This window comes from Felis catus, chromosome D1, assembly GCF_018350175.1.
Source record: "Felis catus isolate Fca126 chromosome D1, F.catus_Fca126_mat1.0, whole genome shotgun sequence".
Lineage (NCBI taxonomy): Eukaryota > Metazoa > Chordata > Mammalia > Carnivora > Felidae > Felis > Felis catus.
This window is the reverse complement of record NC_058377.1, coordinates 9,285,612-9,313,476: the sequence shown is the minus strand read 5'-3', so window position 1 is coordinate 9,313,476 and position 27,865 is coordinate 9,285,612. Positions and strand designations below refer to the sequence as shown.

General features: G+C 43.4%; 1 long non-coding RNA gene across 10 annotated transcripts in view; it reads right to left on the bottom strand.

Moving 5' to 3' along the window:
* The window catches only part of LOC111556558, a 415,573-nt gene that overhangs the window by 75,946 nt on the left and 311,762 nt on the right, over positions 1-27,865 (bottom strand). For 7 of the 10 annotated variants that reach the window (XR_006585899.1, XR_006585905.1, XR_006585898.1 and 4 more), the window contains one exon: positions 4,859-4,934. This is a non-coding gene — a long non-coding RNA (uncharacterized LOC111556558). Of the gene's footprint in view, positions 1-194; positions 732-4,858; positions 4,935-7,041; positions 7,322-27,865 lie in introns of those variants that run through there. The other 3 variants (XR_006585906.1, XR_006585900.1, XR_006585904.1) reach the window with 3 other exon arrangements.

The following is a 27,865-nucleotide window of genomic DNA, read 5'->3' as shown; positions in this document are numbered from 1 at the left end:
CATTTGTCAACATCCAGCTTTAAATTTTTTTTTAATGTTTATTTATTTTTGAGAGACAGAGAGAGAGAGAGACAGAGCACGAGCAGGGGAGGAGCAGAGAGAAAGGGAGACACAGAATCCGGAGCAGGCTCCAGGCTCTGAGCTGTCAGCACAGAGCCTGATGCAGGGCTCAAACCCACCAGAGTGGGTGAGATCATGACCTGAGCCGAAGTCGGGCGCTCAACCAACTGAGCCACCCAGGTGCCCCAACATCCAGCTTTAAATCGTGGGGTCCAGAGAGGAGTAATTCTTCCAGATCTGGTTAACGGTCAAAAGCATAGTGGTACAAATATTTCCTCATTAGCTTGATATAGTCCCAGATCACATTACCAGATAGCTCTTCATAATTTTCATCATTTATTTCTTTGTTTTATTTTGTAAAGGGTCATGGGTTAGAAAGTGTAGACCATGTTTTGGTGACACCAACATAAATCTCCTGAGTCACTGTGACTCTTTCTTGTTCACCATGGTATCCCTATGTCTCTCCCAACATCTCGTACATACTAGGTATTTCATAAGTATTTAATAATGAAAAGAGTTTTTCAGCATCTTACAAGGTACCTTGAACATAGCAGACAGTTTCATATTTTCCATTTCTTATCCTTCTGGGCTGCATTCCAGGTCATATCTGCATATTGGTTTTTCCAAATTAATCCTTTATCTCCTTAATGGTGTATTGTTGAGTGGGTCATCTGTTGATGAAATCAAAAAAATTTTTTTTCAATGTCTGTGTTTTTAATTTCTAGAATCTCTCTCTGTTATTTTTGCCAGCTGATTTGCTTTTTGCATTTTGTTCCTTTATTGCTCTGTCCATTTAAACATGTGGATCTTGGAGTCTGTTTCCGAAGCTCTAAGTCTGTAGATTCTGGCATCTGAAGGTTCTGACCTGTGTCATCCTCTTCATGCATGGGACATCCTCTGGTTGTCACAGTCTACCATTGGAGCTTCAGGTATGCTGAGGGTGGGCACATTGGTGGTTGTTTTGTTCTGTTTTGTTTTGTTTTACTTTGCCTCAGTAGAGACTCTATGCATAGAACCATTTTTACATTAACTTTTTATGTTAATATCTCATTTTAGGGTTCTTTCACCTTGAGGATAGTACACACTCGGACCACACACTCAAGGTATGAGTTTGCAGTTCTTGTTTCTCACAGAGGACTGGGAAAAGAGCCCAGAGCTTTAATTTCCTCCTCAGTGAGCTGAAAACCATGTCCCCCTAAGGCATGTATCTGGTTCTTAGGACTTGCCTGTCATTTCTTCTTCACTTTTGGCACCCTTTCTTGCTTTTTTATGTTTAACCATGTATTAAAAACATGTAAAAAAATACATTCTCCCCAGCATTTCTAACGGGCTTGCAGCAGGCACTGGGGTTTCCCACTGCGGTGGACACTGTGATACGTGGCCCAGAAACCCCTTCCCTGAAGGATTTGTTGACCCAGCTGCTGGCAGTGCTGGCTGTAGACAGTCTTCAGCTGTCAGCCCCTTCGGGGTCTGCCTCAGCTGCAGAGAGCCGCCTCGTCCAAGGTCATGCCCCTTTCCCTGGGCGGCCCCCATCCAGGGCTTGATTCATGTGGGAGTACGGGGGCTGGGCCGTCTTGGCCCAACTTGGGACACTTCTGAAGAGCCTTTCTGGCTCTAAAGCTCCTCATGAGTTTGGTCAAGGAAGCTATTGGGCCGTCATGAGTTCGCATTTTTCCCCTGCCTCCTCCCTGCCCTTCCACCGGTGTTCATTCCAAGGACACACCCGATACACATCCTGTCACCGGAAGTCCACCATCTGCTTCCCGGGAGCCAGCCTGGGACAGCACACACCGCGAGATGCTGCTCTCTGTTGACCAGAAGTCTCGCCTTTGAAGGCACTCAGAAAATGTTTCTATCGATGCTCTTGGTGTAAATGCAGACAGCTGCCAGACCCGGCATCTCGATGCATCCTCCTATGCTTGTGGGACACTCATCCACATGTCACTGTGCACACTCATTTTTCTAGGGTTTGCTTGTTCTTTATATTTCTGCCTTATGTTTCAAGCTATGACGAGCATTTAAGGTTTTGATTTCTTTCTTTTTTTTTTTGCCATTTGATCTCCTCAGTTGATCACCTCCTATACCTTCATCCCAGTAACTGATTTAAACTTTTATAATTTTTTTAAAAGTTTATTTATTTTTGAGAGAGAGAGAGAGAGAGAGAGAGAGAGAGAGAGACAGAGTGTGAGATGGGGAAGGGGGAGAGAGAGGGAGACACAGAATCTGATGCAGGCTCCAGGCTCTGAGCTGTCAGCACAGAGCCCCACGTGGGGCTCGAACCCACAAACCGTGAGATCATGACCTGAGCGGAAGTCGCACGCTTAACTGACTGAGCCACCCAGGCGCCCCGTGATAAAAATATTTAATGTGGAGGATGAAGAGCCTCTCCTGATAATTCTTCTTTGGAGCACAGAACCACTATCTGGACTCCAATTTCAAATCGTTGTGAAGCTGTATACTACAGACCATATTTTTCATTTTACTTTTAGTTTACTAAAGTGGTTGGCTACAATTTAAATGAACGAATTGCTATATTTAATTTCAAACTCAATAGCCAGAGATCAAGAGAACACCAAGAGATGCTTTATGAAGTAAATGAATTCATGAAATCCAGTTTCGTTCTGTCTACCAAATATTCCTCATTTTAAAACTTCATAAAAAAGTAAGTTGGGTAATTTGATACGTGTTATTTTCATGAACATACGTGGGCTCCTGCCGATACCTTATTCTTTCATAAATGCCCACAGGTGCTGAAAATGTTAGCTGTTCTTAATATAACTGTGGAATTTTAAAAAATATCTATCATTTGTCCTATTCTGAAAAGTGAACACAGGTACAACATTAGTGATTAGGTGTCCTGTCAGTCAATGTATTAGTTCTATATGGGCCTTAAAAATCTATAAAAGCTGACAGTGTTTTGTATCTTCATTTCAGGCAAAACATAAGCATATATACTGAGTTTACAGTATAAAGTTTGAATTATGAATAAACCAGAGTGTTTAAACACACTGGAAAGATTTGCTATTTTGGGTGCTGAAATGTCTTTCACTGGAAGCCTTTAAATAACTTTAACTGAAGGTCTTTGACAAAACAGTTTGGAAACCATTCTTGACCTAATTTTTATAAAACTAGGAATAACATTTTGCTTCCTTAACACACAAAGGACATCTTTGTAAAGACAATAGCCAACATCATTCTCAAGGTTAAAACACTGGAAAAAATTCCAGTTAAAAGACCTATCTGATCTACATCACCACTGATGTTTTTCTGCTTTTTTGGACAATGCAGTAAAATGCAAACCAGAAACTAAAGCTATCCTTACCTTGATTTGCAGATGGTTTAACAACAAACCCATGGAAAGCAAAATAATCAACTAAAGCATTCTTAAAATTAATAAAAGTTTACTAAAGTGGTTGGCTACAATTTAAATGAACAAATTGCTATATTTAATTTCAAACTCAACAGCCAGTTTTAAGACAAGAGAGGAAAAATACTGCATTCGTAGTAGCAAGAACAGAAACATCAATAAAAACAAACCATAAAATTCACAGGATTAAAGCCAACAATAATTGTGTAGGACAATAATGAGGGTGACTAATACTACATTTTACTGGAATCCAAAAATAACTGAAGAAAAGGAGAGGTACAATATTCCAGATGGTAACATATACATCGCGCAGAAGTAAATTCTCTCCAAATTAAAAGTCCTGGCTTACTCCAATAAAAATCCTAATTAGGAATCTTCTAAGAAATTTTGTCTAGGGAAAAGAAATGGATTAGAATAGCCAAGATCTTGTTTTTTAAACAGGGTAGAGAAATTACCGGGGTCCCCCTTTAGCCGCAGATTTGACTGAGTTCAACTTGGAAGAGTAGAGGCGAAAAATAACCTTATTCTTCCTCACTGTTGACCCTTCACCCCTGGCTTTGCAGGCTGTTTCTTTTCTAGTCCTTGGATGAAAACATGGAAGGTTTTCTAAGTTTCTAGTTACTTTTGGATTTTTTAAAATGCATTTTGGTTACTTCAACGATAACATTCTCACCTAAGTGATTACAACGTCCAATGTAGTGTTAAATTAAAACTCTAAGTTTCATTTGAAATTATATCCTCTCTTCTCTGTCAGCCGGGACCAGCAAGTTACAGTAATAGAGGCAAAGAAAGCCACAGGCTTCCTGGCTGTTAGGGACCTTGTTCTTCTGCCCTTTGATTTACCATGTGCTCTGGCTCTGCAGGGGTTAAAGAGAGGGACGGAGGAGGAGAGACCGGAACAGGAAAAGTCTTGCTGGCTGGCAGAGATGATTATCAGTGCCATCCAGGTGTGCTGGGACTTTGTCTCTACTCCTGATCGTCTCTCTCATGGGGAGCTTTCAGAGGGGAGGTTCTTAGCACACACCATGGTTTTCCTCCACAAGCCATTTCTGGTTCTTCCTCAGCCCCTGGGCACATGGCAGGCACCTGCCAGCCTTTCGGTCACCTCTCTGAGCAGTCGTCTTAGGCAGGAGTCAGGACACCTCTCCGTGGCCACCATCTGATTGGTGAGATTCACTTCTCCTAACTGCACCCCGCAAACACGAGGGGACACGGGTCAGATCTCTGCACAATGCTCACGGAGCCCCCTCTCTTGGCTGAAGGTGAAAAAAACCTCTGTCCCTGCTCTGTCCATAAAAGTGGCAAAATGGAGGGCAGCAAGTGCCATGACAACTCTCTAAAAAGAAATCCTTCCTCTTGGTTTTTTTAAATGTCAGTACCTTTATCCCTTGAGCTAGGTAAGACTAAAGTCTTAGTAAATCTCAAACTTACTTTGAGCTGACTGTGACAGACTCGAAGGCCCCGTAACCCCGCCTCTTGGTGTTCATGCCTTTGCAAGGTCCCCTCCCTAGGAGAAAAAAAAAGTCCATAAAGGCTGTTAACTCACAATTCACAAAGAAAGCACTGTAAATGGCCACTAACTGTAAAAAAAATATTTAATATCAAGTCAAAATAAGATATCAGTTTCCAATAACAAGGGATATCTTTTATAAAATAAAATGCCAACAGAATTTACAGATTAAAAAAATGACACTAATTAATATCCTCATCAAAGTGCAGTGAGACAGGAATGATCAGAACCTGTGGTGGAAATGTAAATTATTACCAGTGTTTTGGAAAGCACTTTGATGATAACTCTCAAGAAATTTAGTAGAATCCATGCCTTTTGGCCAAATAACTCTACTTTTAGAAATCTATTATAAAGAAATCTAGAAAATGGTCAAAGAATTATGTAAAGACTTTTCATAACAGCATTGTTTCAACTAGCTAAAATTTAGGAAAAAATACAGAATAATAGTAGACGAGATGAAAATAGATGATTCGTAATGCATATATGTGACAAAATACTAATCAAACATTAAAAATCTTTAATAATGTGAAAATACTCCTCTTTGTAATATTCATAGAAAAGTGGACATAACATCCCTCATTAAAATTATTTGTTGGGGGTGCCTGAGTGGCTCAGTCAGTTGAGTGTCCGACTGGCTCAGGTCATGATCTTGAGGTTCGTGACCCACATCAGGCTCTGTGCTGACAGCTTGGAGCCTGGAGCCTGCTTTGGATTCTGTGTCTCCCTCTCTCTCTCCCCCTCCCCCGCTCACCCTCTGGTCTGTCTCTCAAAAATAAAAAAATAAACATTAAAAAATATTTTTTTAAATTGAGTGAAAGTGCCAACTATTTTTTTTTTTTCGACATTGTGTTAAGTCCTGAGCAATTAGTGGTGTCGATTTTGTTATAGATCTATACAAGGAAACATCACCATATTTATCACTGGTTTTTCTGAGTAGTAGGATTATTATATTTTTTTATTAATTGTCTTATGGTTTTCTGCATTTTCCAAAATTTCTCCATGCACATGTGAGGCAACAAATTAAATCTTCAAAATTTCATTTCTCCCAGTACCTTCATCAGAGTCCTGCCCAAACACTAGCCTGCATCAAGGCCCTCGGTGACACGGGAGGTTTGGTCACACAAATCATCCTCTGGTTTAGCACCGGTTAATGGGGTGTGGGAATGGTGGGTGGTTAAAAACAAGACAAGCTTACATTTTTGGATGCAGTGGAAGCTCGCAAGTGTTGCATAAGGAGAGCTTTTGGAAGAGGACAGTGTGGCTTCCTGAGATTCTGCAAAGCGGCGTGTATGTTTGAGCTCCCCGAGCGCCTGGCTGCCTAGCAACTACCACATAAAGTCATCTTTCTCTCCTTTAAAAAAAATTCTGGGCTATGCATGATTTAAATGAAGATGTTCTAGTTCACTGGAGCTTGGAGAGCAATTACTTGTAGCTGTCTTTGGCATTTGTGCCAGGCACATCAGAAAATAAAATGTAGAGGCTGTGCACGCCCTGTGTCTTCATCTCCAACATGTGGAAAGAAGTGCCGTGGAAGGAACAGCTGTTCTCCCGGGGCCTTGCTTCTCTCTTACAGACTGACCCCCACCCCCACCACCCCTGGAGAAAGTGGGGAAGAGCAGAGTTTGGGCTTGGCTGACCGGGTGAACCTTCTTTGAAGGCCACGAGGGGGGAAAGGGTGGGAGCAGAGCAGAGGGCACTCAGGTTTCCTGAGACTGTCTCCCTCCAGCATCACTCTTTTTTTTAACATTTATTTATTTTTGAGAGACAGAGAGGCAGAGCACCAGTAGAGGAGGGGAGAGAGAGAGCAAGAGACACAGAAACCGAAGCAGGCTCTGGGCTCTGAGCTGTCAGCACAGAGCCCTCCGCGGGACTGGAACTCACAAACTGCGACATCATGACCTGAGCTGAAGTTGGACACTTAACCGACTGAGCCACCCGGGCACCCCCAGGGTCACTCTTCTGCCCTGAGAAGCCCCAGAAAAGCTTTCTAAAATATGGATGAAATAAGGCCTTCCTTCTGTAGTCGCTTCAGCCCATTGCCCTCATCCCATAGAGATTTAACATGACCCTGGAGCCTTCCTCCTCTGTCCTGCTGTCCGCGTACCCGGGCATGTTGTGTCGGATAGCTCTTCACTCGATTCACTCCTTTCCTCCAATGAGCAATGGCCGTCCTCCAGGGCCGCTCAGGTCCCCAGTCCTGCTCATCGGGCGACTCTATTCCTGCCTCCGAGTCATCTTCAGAACAGCGCCTAGGTCGCGAAGCCATCTTCTGTAGCTCTTACCAAAGTACTGTGTGCAATAGGGACTTCGACATTGCAATAGCAGTTCAAGGACGGACGAGGGAGAGGAAATGGTCTATGTGGCAAAATGGCGCTCCTCTTTCCCTTGCGAAGGTAAAAGATATTAATGATTTTATATGCCTGCACTAATTTTATGGGTAACAGTAAAACTGATTTTAATTAGGGACTATTGTTTGTAAAAACACTAGTCTGTAAGGGGTATGTGAAAAAGGAGTACGGCATCCTTCCCCCTCCAAGTTGCTAAGAGGTTAATGGGAAAGACATCCTAGTAAGCAAGTACTATAAAGGACAAAGAAGGCGAGGGACAGTGTTTAACGCAAGCTGTAGAAGGAGAGAACAGCCTCTGGGTCTCAGGCAGCAAAGCTCATATCATGGCACTGAGGGGCTCTGGGGGCGTGGCTGGATCTGGATCTGGAGCAGAAGAACAGGCCACATGGGTGGGGGTGGGGGTGGGGGTGGGCGTGGGGGGCGGGCAGAGAAGCTGAAAAACCAGAGGAAAGACTCTTCAGGGGCCAGGCAGGGAGGTACTAAACATAATGACAGGAATTCCAACAGGCGAAGCCTGAGAAACCTACAGGAAGACAAGAAATCCCGTCAAGTGGGCAAAACCTGGGGAATCAAAGAAGCAGACGCCTTCCTTGACCAACAAGACCAGAAGAACCGGCCTGCAGAGCAGGGAGGACAGAATCACATCGGGAGCCTGACCGGGAAGAGGACCCCAGAATCAGCAGCCCCCACCAGGGCTGGCGGGAGGGCGGCTGATGGGAGGGTGCTACCATTCCTCTAGCAGCTTCTGTGTCAGCCAGCATGCGATTGCTGAGAACTGGGAAGGTCTGAGGTTTTACCCTATCGTGTCAGCCTGCCAACTTCCTGGATGCTAGTAGGAGGCAGAAAGGGAGGCCCAGCAAGGGCCCAGCAAGCCGGGAGAGTTGACGGGTGCGGGGCAAAGGATGGCCCAGCAAGAGGCATAGCACCCCCATATGTGCACTGGTTCCCCTTGTTCAGGTCCCACGGGAGTCCCGCGGATGGGGCCAAACAGATGCCTGTGCACACAGCAGTTTCCCTTATGGGGAGGGACCTGGAGCTAAGGGAGCCCATATTTTTTTTAGTAGTAGTAGCAGTAATGTCAGTGTTTTAGGGGGAGCCTTGGGAGGTCAGCCGGTGAAACTTCTGACTTCGGCTTGGGTCATGATCTCATGGGTCGAGACTTTGAGCCCCACATCTGGCTCTCTGCTGCCAGCACCCAGCCTGCTTCGGATCCTCTCTCCCTTTCTCTCTTCTCCCCAGCTCGTGATCTCTTTCTCTCTCAAAAATAAACACTTAAAAAAATAATAATAATACAAGTGTTTTAAAGATATCACACGTAAATAACTCAAAACTGCAAAATGCAGGCCCGGAGAAAGGCCCCCTGGCCTTGTGTTCCCACTGGCCCACACAGGCGCTTCCCTAGGGTCACGTGGAAACACAGAGGTTCTCCCCAAGAGCTTTTCTCAACTAATCTAGACGATTTTGTTTTTTCAGTTGAGGCGTAATTGACATATAACACTGTCTTAGTTGCAGATGTGCAACGTAGTGATTTGATATTTGTATATATTGGGAAATGATCACCAGGGCGACTAGTCAACATTCATCATTACACAAAGGTTACGATTTTTTTTCTTCTTCATGAACAGTATCTATTTTAATGAGCAGTAACCATGCCTGCCCTTTGCTCTGGAAAGACTCATTTCCCCAAGGCTAGCTGCCATACACATACCCTTTCAAAGGTAACCCAGAGCAAAGGACAGTCCACGCTTCTGCTTGTAAGATGCGCAGACGTGCAAGAGCCCCCTGGAGAAAGGTCTCCCGGCAGCTTCCCCGCTTAATATCTAACGACTAGGATATAAAATGATCTGAGAGATGTTACCGAGCATGCTTTGAAAACGGAAGTTGAGAATTTAAAAATAAGGAGTTTTATACAATTTCTAGGATGTGTGGCATTTTCCCCACGTTCCTTAATTTTGTGCATCTTGCCTTTTTATCTAGGGGGTGCACCGTAATAGTTAAATAAAAGGATTTCAGCAAGGAAAGAGAAAAATGGAAAGAGGGCTGGGGTCTTCTGTCAGCATCCATCTGAAACAGGCTTAGGTCATGATCTCATGGGTCGAGAGTTTGAGCCCCGCATCTGGCTCTCTGCTGTCAGCACCCAGCGTGCTTTGGATCCTCTCTCCCTCTCTCTCTTCCCTCCAGCAGGACATCCGTTTGCCTGTGTCTCCAGGGTCTTCAGGATTGACTCACTATCCTGGGCTCTGTGTGGCTGGGCAGCCTCTCTGTCTGTCCAGGTCCCGCCTCCCTCCAGCACTGGGAAAGATGGCAAGTAATTATACCCAGAGATCCAGCCTCAAGCCACAGCTGCTTGTGGATACTGTCTGGGCAGGCAGTTTCCTGGATCTTATACAACAATGCGCTTAAGAAAGAATCCATCTAGGCAGAAATGACAGTGCTAATTTTATGCTACTTTAACATTAATCATAATTCTCTCTTACGCTCAAGGATTTCTAGAAAAATTCATTTGATCCGTAAGATTTAATCTTAGCACTTTCAGCAATGCTGAAGTTTCTGTGCATTTGTGAAACAATGCAGTCCAATATTTAATTCCTGTTGCTGTGTGGAAGTCAATCCTTAGTTGCCACAAATAAATTGTTATGCCTTGCTGAAATTCCAGTTCCTTTTTTTCAAAATCTGTTTATTTTTAAATGACCTTTTTTTTTTTTTTTAAAAAAATGTCCTGTTAAGGACATTTTATTATCTATCGGCTTCTAGACCAGGAATTAATTTCATTTGGGAGACTGACAGGGTAGGAAGCTATAGACTGACCCCTCGATTGGTAGTAGTCGATCCCTTAGCAAAGAAAAATTGGCAAGAGAAAACTGAAAACAGCTGATGTCATTTATGATTGGTCACTTCTCCATTCAAAATTAGCAGTTCTCTATCTAAATTCTAGAGCTTACCACTGTCAGAGAAATAATAGTTAATAATGAAAGCAATGCTACACAATAACAATGAAGCTTAACAACATTGTCTGCTACATGTGAAGGCACTTAATGCTGAGGGAAAAAAATTAAAAAACAAAAGCAACAACCAAACACTGGAAAGGTTTCTTGAGGCTTTCTTTCGATGACACCTGGAAACTTATCTGGAACGTCTTACCCGGTATGGGATCAAGTGAGACTGTAATAATGAAACTCACCACATTAAAATTTATGATGCCCTTAAGAGACACAGCACCGATTCATTTTTTTCCTACAAAGTCTTGGTTTAAATTTCTTGAATATTTCCCAGAATTAATTAATAATGGCTTTAGACCAGAAGATATCCTTGGTAATGATGGGGTTTGGCAATTCTTTCAGAAGATATAGTTCTTAGGATTAGACAAGCTGGTGATCCATACTAAAGAACTCAGAGTTTAAGTTAATGTATCGTTTAAGTTTAATGTATGTAGGGCAGGATTACATTTATCCTAACAAATGAGCATGGGCCATGAATCAGAATCACACGTAGGCAAAGAAGTGTGAGTGGCTTGGCCAAAGGCCCTAAGTGCTATTAAATAATTGCACAGATAGTGTAGGTCTTTTGAAGGTGGGTCTACATAGCATATCCTCCATATGCCTAGGACATTATGTTCTGTGAACTTGTATTTGGCCTATTATGGAGTTGGGTATAGTACAGTGAACAAGAGCTTAAACTTAAGGATCAAAAAGAGAGAGCGAGAAAGGGAGGGAGACAGAACGTCAGGATCTCTGAGTTCAAGGGAAGGCTTATTCACTTGCTAGCCAGTAATTTAACATCTTCGTCTCTAAAGATTAAGAAGGAGAAAATAAGAGCACCTACCTTCTAGAGCTCATGGAAAAAGTTTTTAAATGTTTCATTTATTTTTTTTGAGAGAGAGAGACAGAGAGAGCGCAGGAGGGGCACAGAGAGAGGAGGACAGAAGATCTGAAGCGGGCTCCGTGCTGACAGCAGCAAGCCCAGGGCGGGGCTCGAACTCCCAAACCGCGTGAGATCACGACCTGAGCCAAAGTGGGACGCCTAACCGACCGGGCCAGCCAGGCGTCCCTAGAGCTTATGGAAAATTAAGTAAAATACTGCACGTAAGATGGCTAGCATAGTGTCCAGCACACCGTGTCTGAGACTTGTTCATTGAACACTCACTCTTGTAATTATTAACACTAGTGTTACACTCAGCAGTCTTGAAACAAATTAGGAGTACTGACCGTCAAATACACTCAGAAGGAAACCTTAAGACTGGGAAAGTCAGAATGAATAGACTGGTCTTGGTCACGTATCTGCCAGGGAAATGCTAAGGGCTGCACTTCAGAATGTAGCAACTTCACCAATTGCTTTATAATAAATATGAAATCAGATAAAGACAGATGATAGAAACAAGAGCAACTTAACAAAATGTACTGATCAATTCATTCTTTTTTCATTCAACAGATGGTTTTTGAGGGCCAAGTGCCTACTACGAAATATATGTATGCTGAAGTCATGAAGGAAACGTCAGTAATCATCCCTGATCTCCACTTAAGTTGTTGTTAAGGGGAGAATGAAAGAATTGATACTTGTTTATTTAAAATCAATGACAATTTATCTACGCAAACTTCAAGCTACTTTCACATTTACTTCTAGCTGTACTGAATACAGTTCCAGGCAAACAAATAAATCTAGTTGCCGAACTGTCGTTGCAAAATTCTTATTGCTTATGTTATGGGGCCTGATTACTCAAGCTTTCTTTCCCTGAACATGGGTTTTTATAAGAAATCTTGCCTGAAGATGGCATCAGTACTTCAGATCACCACTCTTTCTTTCAGAAAGTGGTGGACAAAGATGACAAGGATGCCTCCCCCTGTGGGCAGTGTTCTTCAGTGTTACTAGAGGATGGCGTGATCCAGAAAGTCGCCTGGGTTTGTGTGTGCAGTGGGAAAAACAAGAGATTCCCCGCCTGAACTGCCCCCATGAATCAATTTCCAGTATGGGACACGTGCCTAAATGCTAACGTGAAGGACAAAGTCCGGGCTAGATGCTCTACTTTTAAGTGGGAGAGATGAACCTGAAGAGCACAGATTTCCAAGAGCAACCTGAGTATTCTTTCCAATGAATTCCACTTTTGAGAATCTTGGACCTCCTGCTCCATCAGAAGGAGGCATATGAAAACCCATGTTTACCCATCTGGAGGAAAAACTAGTTCAGGGTAAGCTTGACAGAATGAAGAGGTCATCATCCCAGAAATCTCCCTTCTCATGGAAGCCCACCCCCTAGTTAATTCTGGGTCCGTATGCAAGTGTGTGTGTGTGTGTGTGTGTGTGTGTGTGTGTGTGTGTGTGATGGAGGATGGAGACCTGGGAGTTTGATCTAAGTCTTCTGGACTTTACAGCTTGTTCTGAAGAGAGACTTCTGGAACTCTGCATGTGAGAGCAAGATCTACAGCCAGCATAGGTCTGACTCATGGTAACTCCAGAGAAGAGAGGCAATCGCAGGGAGTGGAACAATCAGAAAAAGCTCCTTGAAGGAGTTGGGATGTGATGCAGGCCTGAAGCAATGACTAGAATCTGGAAAAGTGGAAGATCACTGGGTCAGGTGTCCGAGTATCTGTGTTTCAGTTCTACATCTCCCACTTGACTAGCTATGAGACTTTGGATACATTTCTGCACTTAATTTTCTCCTTTGCAAAGGAAGATGCTGGATCCAGGATCTGAGGTCACTTTTGGTACCTACCATATACGTTCGATAATAGTAAAAGTGTTTGGCAAGTACTTTATCAGTGCAGTTTCAAGGGCAAAGACCCATGTTCTTGTTCCAACTTCAGAGTTTGCTGCACTTACACTGTTTGTGAAAATGTGAATTTATTTGATGACCTATCCAATTACTTGTCCAATTCAATAAGTATTTATTAAGTATTTGCTGTGTGACAGGGTCTGTGCTAGGTGCAGGGCCTACAGAGATGGGTCAGACATAGTCCACAGAAGAGCTCAGTATTTAGGAAAGTAAAACACTGCTGTAAATGCAATAAATAATTATGTTCAGAATATAGCAGAGGGAATGATTAGGTACTGGGCAGACGAGGCCTGGGAAGCGTACTCAGAGGTCATGCTTCTGAGCTGACTTTTGAAGGATTAAAGGGTACTCCCCACAAAGGGATATTCCAGGCAGAGAAGATAAATTCAAAGGCACAAGGTGATGAACCTCGTGAGTGCAGGGATCTCCAGGGGGCTGGGTGCTGTGAGTGAGAATGTGTAGTTGGGAAGTCCAGAGAGCTGTGGGTGGGGGTGAGAGCAGGAACGGATTGTGGAAGATGCAGCCAGACAGGTGCTTGACGTAAAAGGTCAGTGGTTTGGGCATGAGGATATGTGGCCAAAGATGCTAACTTATCCTCCTAAGTTATTAGTCTAAGAGCAGGAAACTGTATGGCAGGGAATGCATGAGTCTTCTCCAGCCACCATAACAAAGTATCACAGACTGGAGGGTTCACACCACAGGTTTACAAGGTGTTCATGGGGCTGGTCTCTGCTGAGGCCTCACCCCTTGGTTTGTGCATGGCTTGTCCATGTGTCCTCACATGTCTTGTCCATGTGTCTGTGTCCCCACCTCCTCTTCTCAGCTCATGAGGACACCAGTCATATTGGGTTAGGGCCCAGCCACATGACCTCGTTTTATCTTAATTACCTCTAGAAAGCCCCAATCTCTGAATATAGTCACATTCAGAAGTGCAGAAGGTTAGGACTTCAGCACATGAATTTGAAGGGGCATGACTCAGCCCACAACAGAGAAAATCACACACTCAGAATCACTAGAACCTGAACCTTTGTGACCAGCCCATACAATCCAGAAGCTTATCAACTGTTTGGTCTGGTGAAAGGGGTGTGCCTTTTACCTCCTTCCAAAGATTCCCTCCCCATCCTCTATTGAAAAGCCTTTCCTGATTAAGTGAAAGCTAAGTGACCATTTCCCCAAAGCCCCAATTTCTGGACCCAAGCCACAAACATAGCAAGCATGGGATTCACAGAGTTGCCTGGTTTCCTTATCTTTCAAGGCCCAACTCAAACACTGCTTCCTTTGTAAGCGTCCTCACACCCCCTTCCCTGGAGCAGAGGACAATCTCCTCTCCTCTGGGCTCCCATGACACTTCATCTGCACCTCTCAGGGAGTCTCTCCTTGCGGTTTCTGCGCCTCCACCGCCCTGGAGTAAGCTGAAAACACCTCCACCTTGTGTGTCTCACTCCCTTGAGGCCAGAATTTTCATTTTCGCCTCATCCGACACACGATAAACATCAACACTGATAAAAGAATGAATGTAGTTTGTTGCTACATTCTTTATGGAACTTTGGCACCTGGATCACCTGGGTCACCCTTTCCAGCCTCATCACTGTGTCTCTTGCCATGTTAAGGGCAGATAACCCTGGTCCTTCCTGGAGGATTAGCTCCCAGAGGAGGAACTTTAGTACTCATGTTAGGTACTAAGCATGGAACTGCAGACTCGGAAAGAAGGTGATCCCGTGATGGTCTATACGCATTAGAGCACCTAGTGTTTGCAGATCTTTCTCCCTCATTAGTCTGTTTTGTACATCTAGCACAGTTCCTGGTACAACATTTGTTAAATGAATCGGGCTCAAACTCAGGTACCCAGAAGCACCATTGACGAACACATTCAGAAGACAAAGCAGAACAATAGGGAAGGGTGGAGACTGGGGAATGGAACTCCTGGCTGCATGTACTTTACTCTGAAGCAATTGCCGCTATGCAGGAATACTTTGATTTAAAACACAAACGAAACCAAAAAACATCGTAGACCTGAATTTTTCTGCATAGTCTCTAAATTTTAAAATCTTCGCAACAAACATGAATTTTCAAAACCACGGAGTGAGCCAAGTAAAACATTCCTGAAAGATGCCAGTTTCCATCTTGCTTAGAGACTGGAGGGGGTGGATGAGTGTTGACTGGTCTCCAGATGACAGCCACTTCTCCCAGAGTCAGGATGGCCCCTGGAGGTCTTTCTGCCAACATCAGGAATAGGACCACTTCCCCTTGCACTCTCTAGAGCATACCACAGTCTTCCACTTCCAGAGTCTCTATGGGCTTTCAGTCTACTGACAAGCTGCCTGGCCATAGAATTCCCTGCCTGTGTTAGGGATTGGCTGTCGACGCCATTCAAAGGCAGGCTTTGCGTCCCTCAAATGGGCATGTCTGTCTGGGAGTCTGGACAACACCACCTCCGAGTAGGAAGTGACAGTGAGGAAGGGACTCTGATGAGAAGGGTGGAGTCAACCCCACCTTCCAATGGGGAAAGAAAACCTGGTTGGTCATTAGGGGGCTTAGATTTCAGACCTGAGAGTGTTTGCAGCAGTCTGAGTGATCGTAGGTTCTTTATTTGCGTTTTCTCAGTTATTCTTCACCACAACCCTGAAAGGCAGGTATTTTTAATCTTTATCCCATTGATAAGGTCACAGAACTTGGAGAGAGAATTCACCTAATACCCCACAAGGACAGAGCACAAGGCTAGGGACTGAACCTTGGTGGTCTGCACACCTCCAAAGTCTATGATCGTGTCCATTCCTCCACGATGTCCCCCGCACGAGGCGGGGTTTAGCCTGGGAGGGGAGGGGGAAAATGCCTTTCTCACTTTCCTCTCTTATCCCCATGTAAGATTATGTAACTGTGCAGAGACAGCCAATTCCCCTGCCCCTGTTTTCCTGATTCCACAGTCCCTGCAGCCCTAACAGGCAGAGAAGGGAGAGCTCAACTTCTTATGATAGAGATGCTTCTTCAATTCTATTCAGCCCACCGCTTCCAAAATGTACTCTGGTTTGTTTTTTGTTTTTGTTTTTGTTTTATTTTGTTTTTGTTTTTGTTTTTACCATGGAGCTCTTTCTCAGAGCACTTACTTCATATTCATAGTCACAGGTGTTCCAAGGAATGCTCTTTGTTAAACGTTCCACTTAACTCTTAAGAGGGCAGTCTCTTAAGAGACACAGTGCTTAAGTTCCTTGTGGACCAAAGGGAACACTTATGAGCAAGCAATGAAGCGGACTTCAGGCTAGGAGAAGGCTAAAGTGGGGAGACGTGGAGTATAAGAAAACCCAGAGGGACAGGTTTATGGTAATATAGAGGCTCAGACTTTATGAAAAGCACAGACAATGCTAAAAAGAGAATGTTTAAGAAAGCACCTTGATTATGAGAAAGCTTGTCAACGCCAGGAATGTCTTGCCACGAAAGGCCAGGAAGGGAGGGGCTGGGAAATATTTCTCGCTGTGGGATTGCAAACAGAATAGCTTCCCCTTGGCAAGTCTCTGGTGGGGATGTTTCTAGAGTCAGAGGATAGATTAGATTATCGCAAGATCCTTAGAAAGCATCCATTTTAGCCATAACTTAAAACCCCGCATCTGAAAGCTGAAGGCCAGGGCAGTGATAGCAAGCAAGCAGCTTTGTGGCAGAGCTCAGCCCCGCACCCTCATCGTGCAAGATCGGTTTCTGCCTTAAGCCCCGTTCCCCTCTCGAACCTTCCAAAGAGATACAGACACCCAGCGACCGCACGGGGCTGCTTCTCGTGGCCACAAATGGTCAGCCTCGCTGGGGAGCACGCCTCAGGGGAGGACTCACCCAAAATAAACAAAAGACAAGGGGATTTGGGACTCCTAAATGTCACAGCAAGGCAAATTCCAACTTCTTGTAACTTTATGCGATGTTATAATTAAAAATAAACATGCAAGCCTGGGCACTCACCCCTGGGTAAAGATTTCACGGTGTCTTGTGCTGTGACAGGCCATTAGTTAGAGTAATTAGGCTGTGTGTGTAGCTCTCTTGCACTGCCTTCTCGAGGCGGAGCAGGGTGGTGGCTGCAAGTGGTGGGGGGACTCATCTAAGCCCTGAGACACAGTCGTGCTGGGAGGGGAGGTGGGTGTCCCCCTGGCACTGATGAGAGAGGGTCCTTGGACCATCTCCAGGAGCCTGGGGCTGCAGCCAGCAAGCCTCACTAGTTAGCACTGACAGGCGATGAGTCATTCCGGCTTTGAATGAGGCTCATTATTCAAAAGGAGGTGCCAGAGTGCCAGTTGGCGTGGTTGGAAATAAATATATCCGAGTGTTTCAGCAACGCCAGCTCCATTCCTACTCTGAAAAGTGTCAGATGCTTCCTACCTCACTGTTACCGGTGAGCGCTCTGCAGTGTAAACAGAAGGCTTGGTTTAGTTGGGTTTAGCTCTCTGAGAAAGCAAGTGGAGATAGTAATGCCCACCTTGCAGGGCTGTGAGGGGTAGAGACGTTGGAGCCAGATAAGCATCCAGACGGGTGCCTGGCCCCACACGGGCATGCAGGAAAGAGCGGTTCGGCAGCGCATATGAACGCTGACCCCGGCTCTCTGGAGCTTAGATGGACTTGGGTGTGAATCTGGGTTTTGTTGCCTACCGTATGGAATCGGACAACTTATTCCAACTTCATGTTCCTTGTCTGTAAATGAGCAGAGTAATAATTGTCTTACTATCTACCTTGCAGTATTGCTGAGAACACCAAAGATAATGCACAAAAGTACCCAGCACAGCATCCATATGTCATGGGGCGTCAAATACTGATTGTGGCTAATCTAAATATTTAGATAGAACTGAAATTCACTTTTGTAATCCAGCCAGCACTATTCTGCCTGGTCTTTCCTTTGGCCGCCATCTTGAATGTGTTCCCTCAGGTTAAGACTATATACACCTGTGTCAATGAGAAAGAAGAATGATCACAGCTAATACTTGCTCAATACTAATTTTGTGCTACATTCTGTTCTCACATTGCATGCACAAACTCTTTTGGTCTTTATAACAACCCTATGAGGCTTTGCAGATGATAAAGCTGAGACACAGAGGAGAGTAAATGATCTCTGTGACCGTGTCGTGTGTCCAGAGAGTGGCCGCACAGAGATCACACCCAGGCGACTGTCCTAAGAGCTATTCCCCGCTACCCTACTGCCACATGCAAGATTCAGACACTTTCCCCCTTTCTCTCCTTCAATTAATTCAGGAAATTTCATGGGCAGAATATTATGTAATCATAATTGCAAACTATGGAGTAAACCTTGTGAAATAGTTGTTGATTTCTGTGCTTTTTCATCTGCATGGTAGCCCCATTTTGCAGATGGACAACAGAGGCACGCAGAGAAAGGCTCCTGAACCTTGATGTAGTCCCTGTTGCTTAATCTCAGTGCTGTTTCTGCATGCTCAGAATTTGAAATTCCCTTTCCTGAGCAGCTCAGTTCATCGCTTTCAGCCCGTGTGTATCGGGCCTCACTCAGCTTCCTGAATACCTGTGGGATCAAGGTACTCCCTAATTCACTTTTGCTGTTGAAGTGTTTTTTTAAGTGATTCTGGTCTGGGCAGCTAAAACTTAAAAAAAAAAAAATTGGTTTCCCACATATATGCATAGAATTCCCTTCCTCTGCTTGGAATCCAATTGGATATACAAAATTAATTTTTTTTTCTGATAAAAATCACGATAAAATAGCTGGAGGCTCTGTTGTTTCAGCTATGGATTCTTGGTTGTCACTCGCATGACAGTCAGTAAAAGATCATGCTGAGTAGGCTAGCGGCAATAGTCCCGACGCCTGCCTTACACCTCACGTAAAGGCGTGCTCTGACAAAATCACTTATTAGGGACACATCTGGGAGCCAGGCAGTCTCACCCCACACCGTTGATGCGTCCTGCATTCCCTCCCTCACTCTTACGTGAAGTCCCTTATTTGTTCCGCACCGTTCCAGCTGGCAAGGAGACTGCCATAAGCAGTCACAAGACATTGGGGCCGTTGAAATTCAGGGCAAATGTTCTCATTTATTTTGAAAATTTAACATGTGATAAATCACAAACAAATCAAAACTTTTGTTCAACCCAACTTGGCGCACTCCCTCTCTGGAGCTTTTGCTTACTGCTTCTTCCTTATTAGGACCAATATTTTCTGAGACTTATCTCCAATCTCAGAAACAAGCTAGAACACGGGACATGACAAATGTATTCCTAGAAAACCATATATCTGTGATACTCCACAATACACAGTTCCAAATATATATGTGATTATCTAGGGGAACTTCTTGATTTGAATGATAGGGTTTACTAGCAGGAGTATTCAGCCTGCTCTTTGGAAATTTGTTTTTTTTGAAAATCTACTCCATATCAACCTGTTGGTGAGAAGAAGCTAAAACTGTGTGGGCCTCGTGTGCAGAAGGCCTACAGTGTTGTGTCCTGGGCAGAGGGCAGGAGTTCAAGTTCTGTGCCATAAACCAGCTGCATAACTTTAAATAAGAGTTAAGTTCTCTGAGTTTCGATATACTACTTCTTAGGAAAAAAAAAATTGGGATAATAACACAGAGGGGTGACTGTGAGTATAAAATGAAAAATAAAAAAACAAAGAAGAAAGTAGTTTGTAAATCCACAATGCTAACCAATTGTTCAAAATTATGGGCTTTGACTTGAGGAAAGCTGAAAAGACTAGATCTTGTCCTGGCTCCAAATGATCCCCCTTCCCTGCTGCCATGACTTCCTGGCGCCCACAACAGTAGTGCCTTGGAGTTAAGGTGAGTAAACCTGAGAATACCTTGCAGATGTGTGATGTATGTTTCTGGAAGTGGAGACCCATTAAGGCAAATCTTCCCTTCTACATTTGTCCCATTGCTTAATAATGAGGATGATTATGTAACATGCTATTAAAATGGACTTCTTTCTGGCTTCAAAGGCCCAGGGCAAAAGGCCAAGTACCCCTGATTCCAAAACAGTGGTTAATCCATCTATGCAAGACTTTTTTAAAAAAGTGGCACATAACTCATTTGGGTACCTTTGTCCATCATCCATTTAGAGGGATCAACTCAGAGGCCAATGCCATAGAAGATGTCCACGTGGAGATGCCAGAGAGCTCTGTGTCCCACCGCCCACCCCACCCCACCCCACCCCACTTCTGGGAGTGGAGAAGAAGAGTGATACTGCTTTTGTCTCGTCAAGCTAGAGAGGGTGCCCTGAGAGAACTCAAGCACCTTGCAATATGCCTGCCGCATTTAGTGGAGCATGAGAACCAGCAGGAAGCCTGTGGCTGGATCAGAGTGAGGCTGCCACATTGAGAGGAACACCTGAGCTGGGAGTCCTTCCTCTCCCAGTGGAGTGAAGGTGAATGAACACCTCTCAGGGACCAGGTTGGGTCCATGAGGGAGAGGACAGACCTTGGGCTCCTTTGAATCCCAACCAAGAGGACTGCTGAGGAGCCATGTGACCCCAAGAGGGGGGCACTCTTGCTCAGGAAGGAGGAATTGCAATGTCTGACTGAGAAGAGTCAATGACTTTTGAGCTGTGAGCTTCTGCTTTCTTTTCAGGGCCGTTGTCACCCAAGGACCCCACTGGGACCATATCTGAGGAGGCTACAGAGTGCCCTGGGAAAGAAGTAGTTGGCAGGGCATCTGCCACCATGCTCGGTGCTATCTTCAGTACAGGTGTGTGCAGCCAAGAGGCAATATTCCTGACCCTCGTCTCTTTCCTCCTTCTTTCCTTCCTTCCAGCCTCCAACTCTGCAGGCCAGAGGCAGCCTGGGAGGGAGGCAGAGACAGAGGAGAGCAAGGCATGGAAGAAGAGAAAAGTCAGATCTTCCCTGCTTCTTCGGCCATCTCCTGGCTGAAGCTAGAGAAGGAGGAAGGTTTGAAAATGGTAGGGGCACCTAGGTAGCTCAGTTGATTAAGTGTCCAACTTCAGCTCAGGCCATGATCTCACGGTTTGTGAGTTTGAGCCCCGCATCAAGCTCTGTGCTGATAGCTCAGAGCCTGAAGCCTGCCTCAGATTCTGTCTCCCTCTCTCTCTCTCTTCCTCTCCCCCAGTCGTGCTCTGTCTCTCTCTGTCAAAAATAAGTGTTAACAAAAATAAACTCAAAACGGATAAAGGACCTGAATGTGAGACAGGAAACCATCAAAACCCTAGAGGAGAAAGCAGGACAAAACCTCTTTGACCTCAGCCACAGCAATTTCTTACTTGACACATCCCCAAAGGCAAGGGAATTAAAAGCAAAAATGGAATTATTGGGACCTCATGAAGATAAAAACCTTCACCGCAAAGGAAACAATCAGCAAAACTAAAAGGCAACCGACGGAATGGGAAAAGGTATTTGCAAATGACATATCGAACAAAGGGCTAGTATCCAAAATCTATAAAGAGCTCACCAAACTCCACACCCAAAAAACAAATAATCCAGGGAAGAAATGGGCAGAAAACATGAATAGACACTGCTCTAAAGAAGACAGATGGCCAACAGGCACATGAAAAGATGCTCAACAGGCACATGAAAGTCGTTCCTCATCAGGAAAATAGAAATCAAAGTGACGCTTAGATACCACCTCATGCCAGTCAGAGTGGCTAAAATGAACAAATCGGAGACTATAGATGCTGGTGAGGATGTGGAGAAATGGGAACCCTCTTGCACTGTTGGTGGGAATGCAAACTGGGGCAGCCGCTCTGGAAAAGTGTGGAGGTTCCTCAAAAAATTAAAAATAGACCTACCCTATGACCCAGCAATAGCACTGCTAGGAATTTACCCAAGGGATACAGGAGTACTGATGCATAGGGGCACTTGTACCCCAATGTTTATAGCAGCACTTTCAACAATAGCCAAATTAGGGAAAGAGCCTAAATGTCCATCAACTGATGAATGGATAAAGAAAGTGTGGTTTATATACACAATGGAATACTACGTGGCAATGAGAAAGAATGCAATATGGCCTTTTGTAGCAACGTGGATGGAACTGGAGAGTGTTATGCTAAGTGAAATAAGTCACACAGAGAAAGACAGATACCATATGTTTTCACTCTTATGTGGATCCTGGAAAACTTAACAGAAAACCATGGTGGAGGAGAAGGAAAAAAAAAAGTTAGAGAGGGAGGGAGCCAAACCAGAAGAGACTCTTAAAAACTGAGAACAAACTGAGTGTTGATGGGGGGTGGGAGGGAGGGGACGGTGGGTGATGGGCATTGAGAGCACCTGTTGGGATGAGCACTGGGTGTTGTATGGAAACCAATTTGACAATAAATTTCATATTAATAAAAAAATAAGTGTATAAATGAATAAATAAATAAATAAATACATAAAATGGCTAAGAATGTGGAGTTACAGGATTATGACTAAGGAGCGGATATTCACATTGTTAAAGGGACTATTCTTTGGAATCAATGTGACTTAAAGACTTATTACCCAAGAATGGTGAGGGCTGTGGTTTGTGGTATTTCTTTTAATTAAATGTTTTTGCTTGCAAACATTTTTCATGTTCCTTATTTAATTGTATTATCAAAGAACATGTTCTGAATGATATTAATTCTTTAGAAAAGTTTGATACTTCTTTGGGAGGCTTCATTTCTGAGTCTGTGTTCCCTTGGAACAACCTGTATGAGCAGCTTTGGATGCTTAAATTTGACTTACTTTATTCATACCTGTTCCTACTCAAGAGTAGATATTTTAAAATCCAAGAGCCAGCATTCCAGAGACTAATATTCTTTGAACAGAAAAAACAAGTACTAATGCCTGGCCATTTTTTTGTAATTGATTCGTGTCTTTTTGAAAAACAGAAACATATTCTTTATTTGTAAGTACAGGGATATATATAGATATATCAATATCTCCACCCTTGTGATTTAATCTGTTAACTATATATATATTCTCACAACTTTCTTATCTGCTTGCTCTTTCTAGAAGAGTATATTAAAATCTTCCACTATGCTTATAGATTTATGAATTTCTCCTTGTAATTAGATCAACTTTTATGTTAGGTATTTTAAGGTTAAGTTGATAGGTGCATAAACATATAATGCTTGTTATAACTTTTGGTAGAATATCATATTGATTTTTATATAGTATCCTTCTTTATTTAGATTAAGATATATTTCATTAATTAAAGTTGTTAATTTTGTTAATTCTACAGAATCATACTTTAAATTCTATTTTGCCTGGTATTTAATATCACTGCACCAGATCTTTTCAGTTAGTTGTGCCTTTTTCCCATTTGCCTTTTCAATCTTTCTGTGTAAAATTTTCTTCAGTTGATTATTAGTAAGTAAGTAGCAAAGAACTTTATCTTGATTTGTATCTAATATAAAGACCTCTGTCTTACAGCAGACTTCAGAACAAGGAAAATCATCAGGGATAAAGAGAATCACTACATCATGACAAAAGGGTAAATCTCCAAGAACCACAAGCAATCCTTGATGTATATGTACCTACCAACAGAAAGTCAAAATATGTGAGGTAAAAACTAATAAACCTACAAGAAATAGACAAGTATACAGTTAAGATGCCAAACTATCAGTAGTTGACAGATACAACAGTCAGAAAGTCAGTAAGGATACAGTGGAAAGGAACAGCAGTATGAATCAACTTAATCTAACTAACATTAAGAGATTACTTCATTCAACAGCAGAATGCAAATCCTTAAATTCACATGAAATATTCGCAACCTAGACCAAATTCTGAGCTATAAAAACACACTCTGACAAATTTAAAATAGAATAACAGAAGGATAGCTGGCAAAATCCCCGATATGAACATTAAACAACATACAGTTAAATAATACATGGGTCAAAGGAAGATATTTCAGAAAAATTAGAAAATATTTTCAATTCAATTCAACGAAAATAGAACATCAAAATTTGGAGGAGGCAGCAAAAGCAGTACTTAGAAGGAAGTTTCTAGCACTAAATGCATATGTTAGAAAAGAAGAAAGTTCTAAAATCAATAACCTAAGATCCCATTTTAGGAAATTAGAGAAAGTGTACATTAAATACAATGTAGGACAAAAAAAGAAGAAAGAATGAAGGAAAGAAAAAGACATAATAAAAATCAGAGCAGAAACCAACTAAATAGAGAACAGAAAAACAATAAAATCAATGAAACCAAAGTCTACCTCTTTGAAAAGATCAATGAAACCGATAAGCTTCTAGCCAGGCTAGAAATGGAAGAGGAGACCTCACTCTTCATCCCATGGACATTAAAAGGATAATAATGGAATATAAGGAATAATTCTTGGCTCAAAAATTTGATAACTTAGATGAAATGGACCAACTATTTGATAGAATCTCTGTTTCCTAACTGGTGAGTTTATTCACTTATAGTATTGTGGCTATTTATATATTTGAATTGTTTCTGCACTCTTTGTGCTTCCTGTTTATCCAAAATTTTCCTTGTTTTTTTTTTCTTTCCTATCTCTTATTGACTTAATCTAGTTTTTCTTAATACCCTTCTCCATCCCACTCCCCCCACCAAATTTGAAGGCTGTACATTCTGTGTCTAGAGTTTAAATGGTTTACCCTCAGAAAGACTATCAGAGTCTGCTAATTTTCCTTTATTGTCCATCCCCCCCTTCTGTTTAGTAACAGAAAGGCTGATTTTAGTTGGATTTTAGTTGAGACATGGCTGCCTAGAATGAAGAGTGCACCTCCCAACTTCCCCTGCAGCCACACGCGGTTACAAGTGACCAGGGGATCTAGCATCCTGGAGGTCACAATGACATTAACAATCGCAGGTCAGGTGGAGTCGTGGAGGTGAAAGCGTGATCTGCATGAGGTCCAGAGAAAGTAAGAGATGAACAATGAGAGCAAACGTTGGAGACAACTCTTTCCAGGGAGCTGTTTTGCTTTTTTAACGTATTGAGGTAAAATTCGCACAACCTAAAGTTCACCCGTTAAGAGTGAACATTCCCGTGGCAACTTGGTAATTCACAATACTGTGCAAAGCCCTCCAGCTGGTTCTAAAATGTTTCCATCCCCTCAGAATACAACCATGGACCCATGAAACCGCTTCTTTGCATCTCCCACTCTCTCCCTCCCTGTGGCAACCACAAATCTGCCTGTCTCTACGGATTTACCTCTTCCAGATATTTCATATAAATGTGGTCGAGGAGTTCGCTTACTTTCTGCAAAGGGAACACAGAAATGAGGCAATAGCACAGGGAGGTGGAGGCGCCACGTAACTAAAAGCCGAGCCTCTGCCCTTTCCGTTCTCTGGTTGAGAGCTGAAGTCTCTGCACTTCTCAGAATGGTTGCAGGAATCTCTCCCCACTGACCACTTCGAACGTCGCCTCCACGGCATTCTGTTTACACAGTTCCAGGCCTCTCCTAGGGGCTGCTTCCAAGGGGGGGCGGGGCAGAAGTGAGAGAAGGGCCCTCTATTCTCTCTGGATCCCAGCAGTCCTCCTCTAGGATGTTAAAATGACACCTACAATGCCTTTAAAGATTCTTTTAACTGCTCTGTATCTATAGATGGGGACCTACCAGTTGAGAGATGAAGGTTCCTAAGCCTAGCCCACTCCTCTTGTTAAGGACACAGTAAGAGAGCAATCAAGGTGGGCTCACAGGGGATATTGGGAATCCACAGCCAGAGCAACTAAGATCTTCTAAGGCCATGCATGGTTTACCTTCTCCACTGACGAGCAATGCTCCCAAATTAATTACAGCCACTGCGTATGGGTACATTTCTTAGCTAGTGCTATGCCGATTGCTCTCTGTGCTTCGTCTCATATATCTTCACAACCAAGTTGTTGTGTTGTTATTACTTAGGTGCTGTTATTACTAGTACTCCAATTTTATAGATGAGGAAACTGAGGCTCAGAGCGGGTAAGTGATAGGTGGGATGCGTGTTAGCATGACTTTAAAGCCTGGGTTAGCCAATGCACTGTGCTACCTCACTTCTGGCTGAACCCTAAAGGCATCTCCAAGATGATGGCAGGGCAGTGGTCTCAGGAGAGCTTGGCAAGAGAGCCCTGCACATCCCCTTGGAGGCGGCCACTCATATTTTTTATTCTATCCAAAGCAACTTGAGTGACTCAATATTTCCTTGCATTTTATGCATGTTGCTTTGCAGCTAGAATTGGTTGGCTGTTCTCCTTGGCACTGAGCCAGGGATTTTTCATTTTTCTCATGTTTGCTTTCAGCCACTTGAAGGTTGCATTCTGTCCTTATTTGCTCCCAAGATCTGGTTAGGCTGCTGTGGCCCATCCATAGCTGTTGACTTACTATTTCTTTACTTGACATTTCATCAGCCTCCTTTCTCACTTCCCACCCTTGGGATACATGTTCAAGTGCAGCTTTTCACACCCCCATTCACACTTGCTCTCACTCCCCCATCCTTCTGAAGGCTCCCAGCTCAGATGTCAGTTGTGGGCCCAGGAGACGTCTCTGGCCTGGGCCCCTGGGCCTGAGGCTGTGCTCTGCCTGAGGTGCATCTGGCCGCAAGGTTGTGTCTTCCTGAAGGTCATTTTTAAGGAGGCTGGGGATATGGTGGCACAACTTCCCTCTTCTGGGCACGTGGGACAAACTCAGAAATTTCAAACAGGGTTCACTTTGTGGCATTCATAGTGAAGAAGGTACTGTCCTGTTTTGGTAAATGTAAAGGTAGGGATGGGGCACCTGGGTGGCTCAGTCAGTTAAGTGTCTGGCTCTTGGTTTCAGCTCAGGTCATGATCTCATGGTCATGAGTTCAAGCCCCACATCGGGCTCCGTGCTAACAGTGTGCAGCCTGCTTGGGATTCTCTCTCTCCCTCTCTCTCTCTGCCCCGCCCTCCTCTTGTGTGCATGCTTACACACTCTCTCTCCCTCTCTCTCTCAAAATAAATAAACTTAAAAACATAAAAATAGGGACAAAACAGATGGTAGCCGGTAGACTCTCAACCACAAAGAGATGTGTTACAAAAAACAGGGGGAGAGCACTAGGAGGTGATTTAAAACGTGTTTCTTTAACATACTATAGTTCAATGAGATATTACCATTAGGGGAAGCTGGGAGAAGGGTATATGTGAATTCTCTGTACTATTTCTGCAACATTTTTTTGAGTTAAACTATTTCAATTTAGTTGATGATAATAACAACAACAACAATAATAATATTTTTGGAACTTATATCTACATTTGTGCCTCAATTCCTATATTTATCTATACTGATTTTACTATAGATCTTACTACTTATTTACAATTGGGAATTGGGAAGAGTCAACCTGTTATCCCACTCAACACTCTGTGGCTTTGAATTGTTCATGTCACACTCTTTATTTAAAAAAAAACATTTTAAACAGCATTTTGAGATATAATTCACATGCCAAACAATTCACCCATTTTAAGGCACTAATTCAGTGACTTGTCACATATTCATAGGATTGTACAACCATCACCCTCAAAGAAATCCCACACCAATTAGCAGTCACTCCTTCTTCCTATTCTAAATATTTCATATAACCGGAGTCATAAAATATGTGATCTTTTGTGAGTGGCTACTTTCACTTAGCATTCTGTTTTCAAGGTTCATCCATGTTGTAGTCTGGGTTAGTATTTTATCCCTTTTTATTACTCAATAATAGTTCATTATGAAGATGTAACTCATTTTACTTTTTTTTAATGTTTATTTATTTTTGAGAGAGAGACAGAGTGTGAGCAGGGAAGGGACAGAGAGAGGGAGACACAAAATCCAAAGCAGGCTCCAGGCTCGGAGCTGTCAGCACAGAATCCGATGTGGGGCATGAACCCACGAACCGTGACATCATGACCTGAGCTGAAGTTGGATGCCCAACCAAATGAGCCACCCAGGCGCCCCTGTATCTCTCATTTTATGTATCCATTG